This window comes from Stylophora pistillata, chromosome 1, assembly GCF_964205215.1.
Source record: "Stylophora pistillata chromosome 1, jaStyPist1.2, whole genome shotgun sequence".
Taxonomy (NCBI): domain Eukaryota; kingdom Metazoa; phylum Cnidaria; class Anthozoa; order Scleractinia; family Pocilloporidae; genus Stylophora; species Stylophora pistillata.
This window is the reverse complement of record NC_142519.1, coordinates 40,721,613-40,738,451: the sequence shown is the minus strand read 5'-3', so window position 1 is coordinate 40,738,451 and position 16,839 is coordinate 40,721,613. Positions and strand designations below refer to the sequence as shown.

The 16,839-nt window shown below is 39.1% G+C and overlaps 1 pseudogene; it reads left to right on the top strand.

Moving 5' to 3' along the window:
• Positions 1–433: 433 nt before the first annotated feature.
• LOC148742528 (uncharacterized) lies at positions 434–1,113 on the top strand (annotated as a pseudogene).
• Positions 1,114–16,839: the final 15,726 nt, after the last annotated feature.

Here is a 16,839-nt window from a genome sequence, read left to right as displayed (position 1 = left end):
TAACGATACTTTTTGCGTGTAAGGTTGTCAAATTAGGTGGCACTTGTAAGAATAACTTTCTTGTGTACATTTCAGCCATCTGTAGCAGCTGCAGAAAGTTACATAACAGCCGGTTAAAGAATAAGTGGCTTTTCCTAAGGACATCAGGGGAAGAAAAACGAAATCTAGCTGAAGATAAGGGTTCTTGTGGCATAGCATACTTGTCGAGGTATGTATATTAATAACTTCACGCGTCCCAAATGCAAGAGATCTCTAATGCTTAGCGCAATCAGTCCGATGGTGATAAATGTTATCAATTACTGATTGCCTTGCCTGATTTTGACTTTTCAGGAAGCAAAAAGGGAGGCAAAATCGGCGATGTTTTCTATTCCAGATTTAGAAGTCGAAATATACAACCGGGATTCCACTTGGACTGCTCAGGAAGTGGCATGAAATGGCTGAGACTTTTTCAAACGGTGACTCATCAGATGAAGAAGAACCCGATGGGCACGTGTTAAAGACCTACAATGAGTTTATGACAAGGACTGTCTCACTCACAGGAAAAAAAGTAGAACCGGTTTCTTCTGGGCTTTAAAAGGAATGGGAATTGGTAACAACAAATGAAAAAGCCCTATGTTTGGATCATGTGGAAGAGACATGTCGCGCTGTTTGCAATGTAATCGCTCTAAAAGACTAAGTAGAACTATTGCAAGCATTCAAGGCTCCAATAACAAATGAAGTTTGCTTGGTTGACTTGAAGTTGCTGATAACCGCATACAAACAGGCACCTTTGATTAACTTGAAAACACAGATCTTGAGTATCTATGCAACGAGCTATTCAGCGAAATTCTTAAAGAAAATGCACCAGCCATTTGAAAAACTGAGCGATCGACAAATTAAGAAGGCAAAAAGTGTCGAAGCTGGTTTCAACGTCAACAAACTGCCACACCACAAAGTCCGAATAGACCTAGTGAGACTTGATCATTTTCTGTGTTTTGTAGACTAATCATTTTTTAAAAAGGTGTGGCCTATGGAAAGAGGACTTTAAAACTTGACTCTGGGGATCGTCTTGTCCTGCCAAATGTCATCAGAATTGTTGGACGATCAACGATGATTGAACAATCTCTCAGTTAAACACTGTTGCGAGGAAGTCTTTGACCCCCTTGGAAAATCAACGCTTTACAGAATTTTGCAAGCAAGAGAGCCCTCTCAAAGGCGACCCCTTCAAGGGCTATACAACACTGCTGCAAGCGGAGCGGAAGGGTTTAATTAGCTAAAGCAATGCACAAGATAGTGGAGGAATTGGAAGAGGGCGGGGCAACTGCGTAGTGGTGTGAAGACGTTGGGAAGAATCTGATGGATGCAAAGCGATACCTCAAGACAGAGTATCGGATGCACTGTCAAGAGGATGGCAGTCCTTGCCACGACCATTGTATGCGTTTTTCTCTGAGTGATCCCCAAAACGCCGAGTTTCAAGGAAGTTGTTCCCATGAGCCTCAAGGTAGCAGGGATAGTTGCGAAAGTTTGAAATCCGTTATTCAGACATTTGGAAATGAAATTGAATCTCCTCTGATAACTTTTGACAGGATAGAGAAGAAAAAACACCTGAAACACGACCATGGTGAAGCCAGAGAGGCGATTCTTCAGTAAAAGGCGCATGTAATCAGGACAAAGAATCAAGAGAGAGCAAAGCAGAATTTGCTCGCGTCCCGCCGAAAAAATGCCTCCTTCATTGTCATGGACTGTTCCATGAAATTAATCCAACTGAAATACAGGGAAAAGTAGTCTGGGTGGTTCGGAAAGAGGGGAATAAACTGGCATGTCAGTTCACTGAGTTATTACGAGGAATGCAGAGAACAACGGCCTTGAGATTATGGCACACGTTCATCTTTTTGAAAGCTGTGCCCAAGACTGGTACGCAGTTTACGCAATTCTGGAAAACCTTTACGGTAATATCAAACAGATCAAGCCTACCGTAAAGAGGGATTTTTGCGATCAGATGGCGCAGGCTGTTACCACAACAACAACCTAATTGCAGCTGCCTGTAACGTTGGTTCCCGCGCTGGAATCAAGGTGATGAGGTAAGATGAGAATGCTTTTTGATTACAAAGCAAAAACATTATTTCAAAAACATGAAAATTCATAGCTTCATCGACTTCAAAACTTTTAAGTTAAGACTTTCTTGCTGTCTCTGTTCATTATAGTAACTTATATTTCAGAGCCGATTCAAACAATGTTGATCAAAATCTTTTGATAATACATCGCAGGAACGTAATTATCCTCTCTACCCTGATAACGTCGCATATCGCCGACCGCCTTGTTTAAAGGCAAATTAAAGCGTATCTTTAATAAACTTCTCTAGTTCACATGCTATTGCTATACGCACAAATACGTGTAGCGAATGAATGCTTACTTTCTCAAAGGACATCCTGAGAGAATTCAACTGCGTAGGTATTTATTTATTGCGGAGTTGCCCTCTTATTGCTTCCTCTTTAGAATCGTTAAAAAGTATAATTTTCATATTAGCATTTTCATGATGAGTGGAATGTGGTAGTAGACGCAAGAGCATACACTAGGCCTACCTAGTAACATCTGTATTAGTATGGCAGGTATTGCTAGATCAGTTATTCTAACCGAGATACTTCCTTTTCTTATTCTCAAGGTATGATTTTTCTGAACCACAATCTGCCCAGGATGTTTGCCATTGCATCATTAGTCCAATGAAAGAGGCAATTTGTAGATATTGCAATGAAGGCCATAACATTTTGACGGCAGCTGACATGCACGAGACATTAAAAGTGAGACAAGTGAATAGATCGTCAGCTGCTGTTTTCGAAATTGTTAGTGATAGAAAGGAACTTAGAACTAAGGGCATCAATAATTTCAGCTTTCTTCACAATTTTGCGTATGCAAAGGATGGTCTTCGGCTCTCAAAAGCCAATGAGGTCAATAAGGAAAAAGTAATACCATGGTCAGAGTTCATCCTTGAGAAGCAAGACCCCATTGTGTCAAGGGAAGTAGACAATCATGGTTTCCTCGCCACAGCTCCACGGGCCATAAAACAGAATTGCAATCATAGCCAAAGTTCCAGCGATGATAAAGAGGACATGCTATTTCACTGTCCAGAACAAGATTGCTGCTCTTAGTTCACTTCTTCAAAAGAACTCCAAGATCATGTGCACCTCGGGGAGCACACCAAGAAAGAAGCATCAGCGAGCCTTTACGACGGCCTTAGACGTGACTGGGCAATGAAATTTTCCTCTCTAACTCTTGAATCAAAGATAGCAACACCCGAAGTGACGGGCGAAGTGGAACTGACTAAAGTATGCAAGATGGGCTGGGCCCTTCAGAGACCGGAGGGTAGTGGAACAAAATTCACCGAGAAAGTGAAAGGGTATCTCTCAAGTAGGTTTCAAACTGGTGAAAGAATGGGCAGCAAAGCCGATCCCGCGCAAGTTGCGGCAGAAATGAGAAAGGCGAGAGAGGCAGATGGTACAAGAAAATTCACCAGAAATGAATGGGTAACGAAGAGCCAGGTTCAAATCTTCTTTTCGGGGCTTTCTGCTTTGTAACGAAGAAAAACCACAGTCCTAAAAGATTCAGAATAGGATGCAAACGACGACTATGACCACGATGATGACGACGAAAGTCTTATCGAAAAAGAAAGTGGTTACCTTGAACACGAAGCAAGGAAAAAGGTTGTAGCGGATGTTATTTCCGAAGTCGGACTTGCTCGTCCAATATTATCTGATGGGCATAATGTTTGCAAACATGTTACAAATGAAACGTTAGAGAAGTTTAAAGTCACCACTTTGAGGGGAATCTGTGCATTTTTTGAAATTTCTTTCAAAGGCCACCTTACTCAAGAAACTAAGTGACATGGAAACCGAATGCACATGTTTCCAAGAGATTTAGGAAGGCTACTTCTAACTCTGTGCCTCATTCCATTTCATGACTTTCGATCCCTACATGAACTATTTTTCAGGTATTTTATATGCGGAGATAAGTTACATTCGCTGTGGGGATAGTAAGTGGAAACAGGAGCTAAAGGACCTGTCACTATTTATCGCCAGGGGTGGAGGATTTTGTGGGGATCACGTGGTTGTTAAGGGAAACGATAAGTTGTTTCCAACAGAATGTAAAGGAGGACTGATGAAAATAGACTGCCTATATACTGCCATTGTGAGGTGGGGGTTATACGAATATCACAGAGCCTTAAGGCGGGTTTAGGTGGAATTTATTGTAATACTACCAAAATCCTCCGATTCCCTCCCGTACCCCTCCCGGTTTATAAACAATGACCGGTCTCTAACTTCGACTGATTGCATCGCGAAATGCATCATACATTTCAAGACAAAAGTATTGAGACAAAAACATTTAGCCTAGTAATAATGGGAAATGTGGCGGGTGGATTACTAACGTTTCGCTATTATTAACTACTTGGATATCCTTATTATCAACAAATTACCTCAAAGCTGAGAAGTATGTCACGGAAAGTCTTAACTACCATTTACGAAATTATCTTTATGCAGAAGGTTGTTTAGTAAATAACACCGTAACATACATGTATTTGAACTTGTTTTTGTGTCCTTTTAAGCAACACAGTGTTTCTGCAATGACCAGAATGCCAAATTGTATTCTTTAATTTTGATCTTCTCCACTCTGTACGTGGGTATTGACCTGATTCAAGGAAAATTACCGAGGAACTTCGTATCGCCTTTGGTTACTTTGTCGTGCAAGCGTTACGACTGATCATGTTTATGCAACGTTTTAGGACGACTTGCTTTTTTTTCATCCAATTGTTATGAAAACCTAAAATACTTTACGTAGAAGATAAACAAATAAAGTTTGAACGGTGAAAGACATATCATAGATCATTTTTCAGAATTATGCAAATGAGCTTTGACACGTGCGCGATTAAGTAAAGACATTGATTTGCGCTGTTTTCAAGAGGATGGTGGATGAAAGCTGGAGAGATACCCGCAGGTTTAAAACAATCAGTGACCTCCTTGGTGTATAAACTATCCTCCGACATGACTGTTTAGCCCGATCTACACCTGCATTTTGAGAATTCTTTGTTTTAAATTGGTTAATTTTTGATATGCAAATTAAGGTCGAAGGGAAGGGTCTCTTTTCATCAAGCTGGTATGAATAGGATTTCAAGTGAAATTTCCATAGTTTGTCTGTCAACTGAGTGAACATAGCACTTGCAGCAAGAGAGAATTTCGTGAGCTATACCATTGCAGTCGCAGCGCGCTCGACAAAAGCCGTGAAATTTACCCTTTCGATCGTTCTCTACACGGGTGGTCAAGCCAAAAGTCAATTTTCGCTTATGGTGAGGCAAAAAAAGAGAATTGGATAACAACGAAACTATTTTTGAAGTGTATGTCCTAAACCCTTTTCATAGGAAAAAAATGAAGGAAAATTGTTATGGACGGGAAGTCGAGAGGACCGCTCTTAGCGGGAGTGGCACTTAATTATGCTGATAAAGGAACTAGAGTTGGGTGGTCAATGGAACAGCGACTGACACTGTGAAAAAAATGCTTTCTTGCTCTGTATTAAAACAGATGATTCAGTCAGGTTTTTTTATTGTAAAACTTCGACAGAAAGCTTTAGTACAAACATGCTCTGTCGATTTAAATCGTTCGCTCGCGGCAATCAAGAAAAACGTCCACTAAGGGTTTGAAAGAGACTTTGTTACAGCGTGCTGAATTGTTCATGCACGTATTTTTGTGAAAACTCGGGTGTTCGAAGCGACAGCAAATAAGTCACAAAGGTTCCTTTTAAAAAAACATCATGTTAAAAAATAATGTTGATCCGTTGTGATTAATATAAATTGTAATTCGGATAAAGAGAAATTCCAGGACTATAACATTCGCATAATGCATGACAAAGTAATTGTTTGTAAACTGCTGATGCAGTCCGGCCAAAGTCCCCCGAAAAGTGTTGTGATGCGCATTTGATCATATCCACGTGTTAATTTGCGCAATATAAATATACAATTATTGTTATTATTATTATTATTATTATTATTATTAAACAATTCACAAGCTCCTGATAGATATAGATTATGGGATGCTATTTTTAACATTATCGAATGTCTTCATTTCCACTTCTGAAATTTAAACCAGTTTTACTAATTTCCAATGATCCTAAGGCGCAATAGTATCGTTTATTTAGTCTTTTCTGAGACTGAAAACATCTGCACATCTAAGTAAATTTTCTAGAAGTAATAATTTCAAAACCATGGGGCACGGATTTCGTTTAGTAGGCTGGAATTATCAAATTTCAAAAAGTGTTTATTGATATATTAACATAAACTTTAGGCGCTATCCTTTGACCCCCGTATGGTCCATTATTTAACATCTGAAGCTGTTTACCGATTGAAATGTCTCATAACGATTAATCGGCGCTTGCGAACACAATAAGTTTATATGTTATCCTCGTTTTCCATTTACCTCATAAATAGTTTTTAACCATCTTGTTATCAGTTCTTATGAAATGGACGGATTTTAATTGTTCAGATTTATGGAACGAATTAAATTGAACTCGCGTATTGAGAACTTCAAGAAATATCTGAAATCATCTTTATAGCGGGTATTCTGCTACCTTTCTGTTCACATATTTCAACAGTTACCTTGTGAAACAAGAGGCTTTATGTGATCTTATATGAAGGAGCTTGATACAGTTAGAAAGCAGCGGCTCCTCGGTGATGTTTGGCTCTTTAGTTAGCCTCTGGTCAATTGATTGTTTTCCCTTCTTTTCTTTTATTCTTAATCAACCTTGGTTTACAGTAAAAGAGGCTTACTTACAGCTTTAAGCGCCCGTCTTGAGAAATCCTGATGCCGGCAAACACTCCTGGGGGTAAATCCTGTAACTGGTTGTTGGACAGGTCCCTGAAATCAATACGGCACCTCAGCGAAGCGTGACTCTGCTGTCTAAAATAATGTTTTCCATGGCCAATATCTTGAAAGCATACGATACTTTTTCAAGATACTATGAACGTTTCCTTTTTCCCCAAATACATATTAATGAATAGTTATTAACTTAGTTTGTCTTTTCTCTACCCTAGAGATCCTAATGCAAAATAAAATACCTCAATCAATTGGCAAAAATTTCACATTTCACATTGGTTTTCTGAGCAGTGGTACAATTTTTATAGAGGGCGAATACATGCAGTGCTTGACGAAAAGTCAACGGAATCACAACTTAAAAGAAATGGAAAACATTGAACTTTTTAGATCATCTTTTGTTAAAATCTTTCAGTGGCTTAGCTGGTCCTATATTCCAACCGTTTAATGAAACGCGAAGTGACCAGGAGTAAGTGGAAAGGGTAAGCAATTAAGGACTTAAGGGAGTCTTTCGGAGTTGATAAAGGTGGAGCAGATGAACGGGAACGTAAATATTAACATATGCAGCAGGAATATCAGCTACATTGTGGGTATTTTAGTGGCGGCTGTCTTCATGCAGTCCAGAGCAGTGTTTTAGTGGTTGCTTTCAAGCGATTTTGAGCGTTTTTGTGGCAACTGACGTTTAGCTTTCATCAGCGGCGTTATAGCTGTTGTCTTCCTCCTTCGACTATTTATCAACGGTTTTCCACCGTTTGTCTTCAAGCGTTCATCAGCACTTCTAAAGCGTTTGTCACCAGGCCTCTATCATCGCTGTTGAAGCGTTTACATTCAACCGTACCTAAACGGTTTATTAGCTGTTGTCTTCAAGCGGTCTGACAGCGGATGCACTTCTGAAGGTTTTTTTTAAGGGGATTTTTCAAAACGTTAATCAGCAATGTTGTAAAATTGTATTCAAGCACAAATCTTCGGACAGTGTTGAAGCGGAGGTACCCAACCGTTCTTCAGTATCGTTTTTATGATTGTAATTCAAGCGTTCATCAGCGCTGTGGTTTTCATACAAGATTCACCAGGCGTACTGTAATGCAAGTCTTCAAGCGTTCAGTAGCGATGATGTGGCGCGTTTTAGTTGTCGCCTTCTAAGGGTGTTACAGGAGTGCACCTGTGAGCTGTTTTGTGGGGGATGTCTTTAAATGCTAATCCCTGGAAGTTCTTTTTACTCATTATTAGGGTAGTTTTGGATGGTTGTATTGCAGTTGCTACGATACCACTGATGAACGGTTTAAGAGTCTGTCCACGAGAGTGCCGGGTGGGCGTGACACATGCCATGTCACAGATTTCTTTCAATTTTTCACAGATTTAGTTCGAACTCTCGGCTTATCCTGAATTATTAGAGTTCCCACATCAAATCCCTAAATTTAGCTCGAAAAATGCACTTTCAACGAATCTATCTCACACTAACAAAATGCGATGGATTTTAATCGCATTTTGTCTAATGGTTTTTTTAACCTTTAGAAAACGATCTCTTAAAGTTGGAATAATTTGATATATCAGGATATCATTTCTACTAATTGGGAGCACTTAAATGTATTGGGTAACCAACTATTCGAAAAAAAATCAGAAAATAGGGTATTTGCAATTTTAAATATCTCCAATGGGCAACATTGTATGTTGTGCAGAACCATATTTCTAAAGTTGTCCTAGTAAAAGAAACTTGCCCTTGCCCATATTGTACGCTTTTTTTAAGCTCTCAGGCTCAGTGGAAAGGTTTTCGAGGCCTGGATGCCAGCTATAAAGTGTTTCTTCATATTTTAGAAAGAGTCTTGAGTTTGTAGCACCCTTTCACCAGCCCCCACCCACCCCTCCCTCCGTACTTTTCAGTTGAAGTCTCTGTGACATTGTTTAAGTCGTTTCCACCTTTTATGAATCGCTTCATGTGACTTATAAGTGTGGCAAGAATCCTTGCTGGTTTGGAAATCGCTGAGGTCGCACATGTCTATCTTTTCCTAGACGAGAAGCTGCGATCACCTCTGATAAATGTACGCAGACTTGGCATGCCGTAACATCCATCCTGTACGCTTGTTACTTTAAAATCCAGTTATCCTATTTACCCCCCGAAGCTTTCTTAAGATCGGATTTTTGTCATAATAGCGCGAACTCTTTTCATCCTGGACGCTTTGGGGCCAAGATAGAGAATCAGAGGAATTCGACTACAAGGATAAAGCCTTAAGATGATGTATAATTTGATCTGTAAATATATATGGCAAACCCCTTTATAGGCCATCGAAGTTGATCTTTATATTACCTCTGCGAAAAAAAGGACCATCTGCTATCACTCAAAATTTGAAAGCGGTATTTCATCGCGTTGGGGTGTACGAGGTTACTGAAGCTGGATAATTTTTTCATCATATAACGGGGGGGGGGGGCAGCAGCCATGTAGGCGTGTTTTGAACTTGTCGATTCATCGAAGAAAACAAAGCGCGATAGAGCCTTTTGATGATTTTTGAAAAAGGTTCTACGAAATTTTGTACCTGTCGACGGTTTCTCGATATTTATGGTCAGTTGCTTTTAAGTCTGGTGGACTGAGAGCTTGGAAAGCGTACAATGTGGCGCACATTATCTCACAGTGTACGCTTGCCGGGCAAGGGGGAAGTGTTTCTTTTAACTGGGATAGCTTGCAAAATACGGTTCTCAATGAGTTCCAACAGAAAAATATTTGTACTTATTAACTGAGTGGTAAGGCCGGACGTGAAAATTTTGGCTTGAGGTCACGTGTGACATCCTCGCGCCATGACCGAGTGCCAAATATTTTCCCGTCTGTTCCGCCCAAACTCAGTCAAAAAACATTTTATCATATGACCTCTATGTGTCAAAATTCCGAAAATTTTGTTTCGACCAGAATTGGACGCGATAGACGGTGCACTCAGGACGACTACAAAAGCTCAATTTAGCATTTTACCTCAGGGATTTGGTTGAGGGGGGGGGGACTCTAATGCGCCAGGGATAAGCGAGGAGCCCGGACTACTCGGGATTCTTCAATAACTTAGTGACCCTCCTAAACTGCGAAAGTTTGAGAGAAATCGGTGAGCTGGCATGTGTCTGATGAACGCTTTAAGACATCTTCTTGATACGTATGATGCACGATCCTCGCAGTAGATAGCGCTATTTATGCAATAGCGAAAATCAGACCTGAAAAAAAAAAAAAAAAAACAGGCCTGTACGGTGCATCATACGTATCTAATACCGCAGTTCAAAATATATGAACTTCCATCATATATTTATTCTATCTCATTTATCACTTTCACGGGTTTATTACGAACCAACTTAACGGCCTGCTCCCAGTTGGCGTGTTAGCTCAATTGGTAGAGCGCTGCACTAGTATCGCAGAGGTCAGTGGTTCGAGTCCCGTACAGGCCTGATTTTTTTCAGGTCTGATTTTCGCTATTGCATAAATAGCGCTATCTACTACGAGGATCATGCATCATACGTATCTAATACCGCAGTTCAAAATATATGAACCTCGATCATATATTTATTCTATCTCACATCTTCTTGAGCTGATAAACCTTGAACGCAACAGTTGTAAAAGCGCTGCGGAACGTTTGTCAACAGCAGCAACAACACCGCTAATAAAAGCTGGAACACATCCACTACAAGACCACTGATGAACAATTGGAAAGAATCGCTAAAGTACCGCTGAAACTAAGGCACAATGCGAAGTCTCTGACACCAGCGGGCCGAGCTCCTCGTGTAGAGCTTTTGTCTTATTCTGATCAGGACAGTGAACCGACACGGAAGATCATTCCTGAATTACAATATGAAATACTGAGTTGTAAAAGAAACAAAGCAATTGCACGTGTCCAAATTTCCAGCTTAGCCAAATAACGTTAACTGTTCATTCTACTTATTTAGATGTGTTAAGAGCGAATGTTACCAACGGTCAAACATTTGGTGGCAGCAGCCAAGAAATCGATTCGGCTCATATTCTCAAGTTAGGTAGGCCTCGTGGTGAAACAAAGCACTGCATACTTCGTTTGGCTGAATATCGATTTATTTTCGAGAAAATCGATAATAACTGAAGTTCGACCAAATGCCGCTTTTGAAGCTCTAAATTTCAGACGAATCTCGGAGCGTCGCGCCACGAATTGAAAACACTCGAACCGATAAAAACTACCAAATCTTGAAAAACAACATGCATACATATGCTGACAGCAATTTGAGCAATTCTTGATTGTTTATTTACACAATCTAACTTAATTTAATCGACGTTCTTCTAACAAGATTAAAAATAGGTCAAAAGTAACCCGTTATTTAACTATGTGCTATACAAAATAATCGACTGAAAATCTGGCTTTTGGAAGGTGAAGTGTGGTTCTTTTCGATCTCCAAAGGAGTTTTTGGGGAAATGATTCAGTGCGATTTAATCAAATTTTAAAGTTGGATAAAATGAGCTGATTTGTCGTTGCCGTCAGTTGTTCGAAAATGTTCACATTCACACACAAACTCAATTGTTTCGCATTTTACATCCAATCTACAGCTTATTTAACATAATATCATCTAACCGTGCATATTTCTGTATCACAAAAGGGGATTGCAGTCCTAAAACTGTTGCATTGCTCCCTCAATAGCAATAGAACTTGGCAGATAGTGAACACATCCTGATAATGACTTTTTACAAAGCGCATCTCGGGGTTTTTCTATTCCCATTTCGTTGAAATACTTCACGTAAGAGATCCTTGTTTAATTATAAGTCTACAGCCGAACCGTGAACCAAACGTAAGCGGAATGTTGCTAGTTCAGAAACATCTTTCTCGCGTGCAGAATAACGCTAATTAATTCAAAATGAGGTCTGAAATAAAACGCACAAATAAAACATTGGACTATGAAGCACGTGGCTAGAGGAAAAAAGGTCGTGTGTTACATATACGAAACAGAAGCAAACAATTATCTAACTCCGATCATAATTTAATGTATCATAATTGAATTTTTCATGGTACTTCAGGGGATAAAGCTCATTTTAGGACAAAAAAAAGATCTGCAAAGGGCAGAGCCCATCATACATCACTGCAGATGTTTGACAAAGAAAAGTGTAGTGTTTGAATATTTGTTATTTAAAGGAAGTTTTATAAGGGTCAAACCTAGAAAACCAGAATTTTCGCTGAAATGTTTGTAAAAGCCAACGTTCAACAGTTTATATTTATACTACTTCTTCTCCAGAGGCTACTGTGCCTTGTTAAGTTACTTGTGCCGGTAGTAAGACTACGACCCAGGTAGCACGTTCAACTTTTTTACACCCACCTTTTCCCGGCAGCGGTCCAAAAAAAGCTCACATCTAGAAATAAAACCATTTCTGTGTATCTCGGAACTCAAGAAACGGTTGGAGTAATCATTGCACCAGCTGGCACAGCAGACTCGAGTGCGAGTCGGTATACCTACATCAAATACTTGCATTTTGGAACAGCGGCCGGCTTTGAAAAATCAACTCAACTAGTTAGTTATTTAGTATTCTTGTCCAAGAAGGTAGCCAAGTAGTGATCTATCCCCCTCAAATATGGTCGGGTCCAAAGCCATCAATGCAATGTATGGCGAAATATGATAGAGCTGGTGGCTGATGCGGGATGAAAAATTTAACATAAGTCTGTTGTCTGGTCAGACCAGAATGTTCACGCCCATCGGGAAAAGATTGACATCTAGATTTAACCAGAAAAAGGAAAGTAAACGAGCCGACGTTTTGCCTATCTCCTTAAATCCTTCCTTCTAAGATAATAAATTTAAGAAGTGACTGACTACTTCTTATAGAAGTCCAAAGTCATCCAAAGCCAATCAATGCATCATATGGCGATATATTATTGAGCGTGGTTTGATATATCAGAAGGAACTCTGCACCTCGTTGTATTTTTGCGGAGTTGTCGATTTCTGTGGACCCTAATTTTGAATTAATTAGCGTTATTCCGCACACGAGAAACATGTTTCTGAACTAGCAACATTTCGCCAGCATTTGGTTCGCGGTTTAGTTAAAGACTTATATTTAAACAAAGACTTCTTACGTGAAGTAATTACAGCCTCCTTTCAACGAAATGGAAAGAGAGAAACCTTGAGATCCGCTTTGTAAACAATCATTATCAGGAGGTGTTGACTATCCTGCCAAGTTATAACGCTATTATGGGAGCAATGCAACAATTTCAGGACTGTAATCCCCTTTTGTGGTACTGCAATATGGACGGTAAGATGATATTATATTAAATAAGCTGTAGATTGGATGTAAAATGCAAAACAATCGAGTTTGCATGTGAATGTGTACATTTTCGAATAACTGACGGCATCGTCAAATCAGCTCATTTTATCCAACTTTAAAATTTGATTAAATCGCACTGAGTCATTTCCCCAAAAACTCCTTTGGAGATCGAAAAGAACCGAACTTCGCCTTCCAAAAGCCAGATTTTCAGTCGATTGTTTTGTATAGCACATAGATAAATAATAGGTTACTTTTGACCTATTTTTAATCTTGTTAGAAGAAGGTCGGATAAATCCAGTTACGTTGTGTAAGTAAATGATCAAGAATTGCTCAAATTGCTGTCAAATTATGTTTTGATGTTGTTTTTCAAGATTTGGTAGTCTTTATCGGTCCGAGTGTTTTCAATTCGTGGCGCGACGCTCCGAGATTCGTCTGAAATTTAGCTTCAAACTTTTGACGATTTTCTCGAAAATAAAGCGATATTCAGCCAAACGAAGTATGCATTGCTTTGTTTCACCATGAGGCCTACCTAACTTGAGAATATGAGCTGAATCGATTTTTCGGCTGTTGCCACCATATTTTGAAAATGTTCCATTTTTGGCCACATTTCCCCTTAACTTCCAAGCTGCTTTAATTTCCTTCAGAACTCTCAATAAAAACACACATCATATATTCACTAAATTATCATTTGAACCACCAGCACAAGTTTTATCTTAACTGTCAACTATTCAAGAGTGAACCTTTGTTAACTCTCGTTCATGTGTTTTTCTTCTGATAGGATCACATCAAGATGTGATAAATAACTTCGAGTCTAGACAAATGATAAAAGAACTCACAGTGTTATCCTTGCATAGGGGGAAACGTGAATGCCCGCAAATACACTTGGTGGTAGATCCTGTAACTTGTTGTTGGACAGGTCCCTATAGTCAACAAGTCAACAAAAAAGCGCATTCTTAGAGATGTTGAGGAAACGGATGCTTTGTAGGAAGAGTACATATTCCTATATCTTGAAAGTCCCTGTAACCGCCTTAAGCTCAGAGAACCCGGCTTTTTCATGTCCCTAAAATTCAAATCAGTGAGTGATTGATTATCGAGCCTCGGAGATTATCTATAAGACGCTTAATATCCTTCCACGATTTGCTTTCGACCCTCTTGACATTGTTCACAAATATTAATGTTCAAATAAAAACTTCGGCAAACATAAAGATGGCTTAGAACGCATCTTTGCTGAACGACGGCTAAACTCTGTTTAAATAACCTGTCTTTGAAATTCGATTGAAAAGCAGTATAAAAAGACGATTCCAGACCCTTCGCCGAACAGGGGAGGGGGGTTCTTAAATGCCGATAGTTTGTCTGTTAAAATAAATAAGACAAGCTACTAAAACACAAGGAAATCCTTAAAATATACAGTTTAATTGTGCTGATAAAGGAACTAGAGTTGGGTGACCGATGGAACAGCAGCTGACATTGTGGAAAAGATGGTTTCTTGCTTTGTATCAAAACAGATGATTCATTACTTTTTTTTTTTTTTTTTTTTTTTTTCGTAAAACCTCGACAGAAAGGTTTAGTACAAACATACTCTGTCGATTTAAATCATTCCCTCGCGGCAATCAACAAAAACGTTCACCAAGAGTTTGAAAGAAACGCTGTTACACCGTGTTGATCGGTTCACGTATTTTAGAGAAAATTCAGGTGTTCCAAGCGACGGCAAATACTCCGCACAACGGCTCCTTTCAAAAAAATATCATGTTAAAGAATAATGTTAATCCGTAGTGATTACTATAAATTGTAATTCAGATAAAGCAAAACTCCACGACTATAACATCCGCATAATGATGACAAAGTAAACTATTCACAAACTCCTGATATATATTGTTTATTAATTTCCGATGATCCTGAGTCCCAACGGTATCGCGGTTTATTTAGTCTTTTCTGAGACTGATAACATCTGCACATCTGAGTAGAAGTAATAATTTTAAAACCATGGGGCACGGATTTCGTCTAATAAGCTGGAATTATCAAATTTAAAGAACTAACTTATTGATATAGTAACATAAACTCTAAGCGCTATCTTTTGACCCCTGTACGGTCCATTATTTAAAAGTCTAAAGTACTGGCTTTTTTGTTGTTGTTGTTGTTGGTTGTTGCTGTTGTTGTTTTTTTTATTATTATTTTTTAAGTAGTGGTTGCCTTCATGCGGTCCTGGGCAGTGTTTTAGTGGTTGCTTTCAAGCGATTTTAAGCGTTTTGTGGCAAATGACGTTAAGCTTTCATCGTCGGCGTTATAGGCCGGTTGTCTTCTTAGACTATTTATCAACTGTTTGCCAGTGATTGTCTTCGAGCGTTCATCAGCGCTTTTATAGCGCTTATCTTCAGGCCTTCATCATCACTGTTCAAGTGCCTTCCATTCAACCGTACCTGAGCGGTTTTTAAGCTGTTGTCTTCGAGCGGTCTTACAGGGGATACACTTCTGAAGGTTTTTCTTTTTCTTTTAAAGGATTTCCTAAAACGGTGTTGTAACATTGTATTGAAACATAACCCGTTCTTCAGTATCGTTTTTATGGTTAAAACTCAAGCGTTCATCAGCACTGTGGTTGTCTTACAGGATTCACCAGGCACGTTGTAGTGGAGGTCTTTAAAGTTGTGTCGATAACGAGTGCAGTTACACACCACTGTTTGGGAGTATTATCATCAAAACCCAACTTTTTTAGTAATGCAAATTACCAAGCACTAGTTGAGTTCATCGTGAAAAAAAGTAGTTTTGTTAAGACTGTTTATGATTAATAGTAATAGACTTGATCTGTGTATTTCAGTTGGCATACTCTACTTGAGATAGGGAGATTAAAGTTGCGTCGATATTGAATGCATTTACACACTGTTTCCTAGCTTACTCGGAACTGGTCAGCTCATACGACCACCACAAACCGTATAATATCTATCCAAGCGTCAATAGTTTTTCGATCTAAAGAAATACATTTTATAATTCGAAGTCAGACTAATGTAAATCAAGTCTTAATCTTGTAGCAAAATTCAGAAAAGGCGATGGGAAACCTACTTCTGTGGTGGGTCATTAAAACGGGACTGTCTTTACAGGTTAGCCGATTCAGGTAAGCGGAGTTTTGAACAGACTGTAAAAACGACTTCTCTCTCTTTTCAATTCTTCTGAAAAACTGGTTTAAAATATAATAAGCTAACACTTAAAACAATGAGCGGAATTATTGTTTTGTAATCAAATAAATCTGTCATCAAAAGGCAACGCCAGTTTGCTAAACGAAGCATGTACCACCGTCTGGGGACACCATCATATAAAGCCAACTTTTTTAGTATAATTATGTAAGTTACGATCCACTAGTTCATCATGAAGAAAAGAAGTTTAATTACTGTTTATGAGTAATACTAGACTTGATCTATGTATTTCAGTTGGCATATTGTACTTTATACAGTGAGATTAATAAGATACTGTTCCCTCACGGGTAACGATAAACTTTGCTCCCCAAACGCCTTCCTTTACCTATGTTTCCTCTGCGGTTGCATTGAGCCAGGTTTCAGGCAATATTCTGCTTCTAAACTATGTTGATATTCTGAAATGCTCCAAAAATAGCTTAGAAGGCTATCTTCGATTCGACTTCTTGTGCGCTGTCGAAAAATCTACGAAGCATGTTCGTTGTATTTAAAAAACTCTGTTATTTCGTGATAGCCCCCGAAATACTTCTGTGCGCTCCAAAGTGTTCTAGAACTTTTCGGCCTGTAGTTTAGTGTAGCGACAAAATCTCAGGCG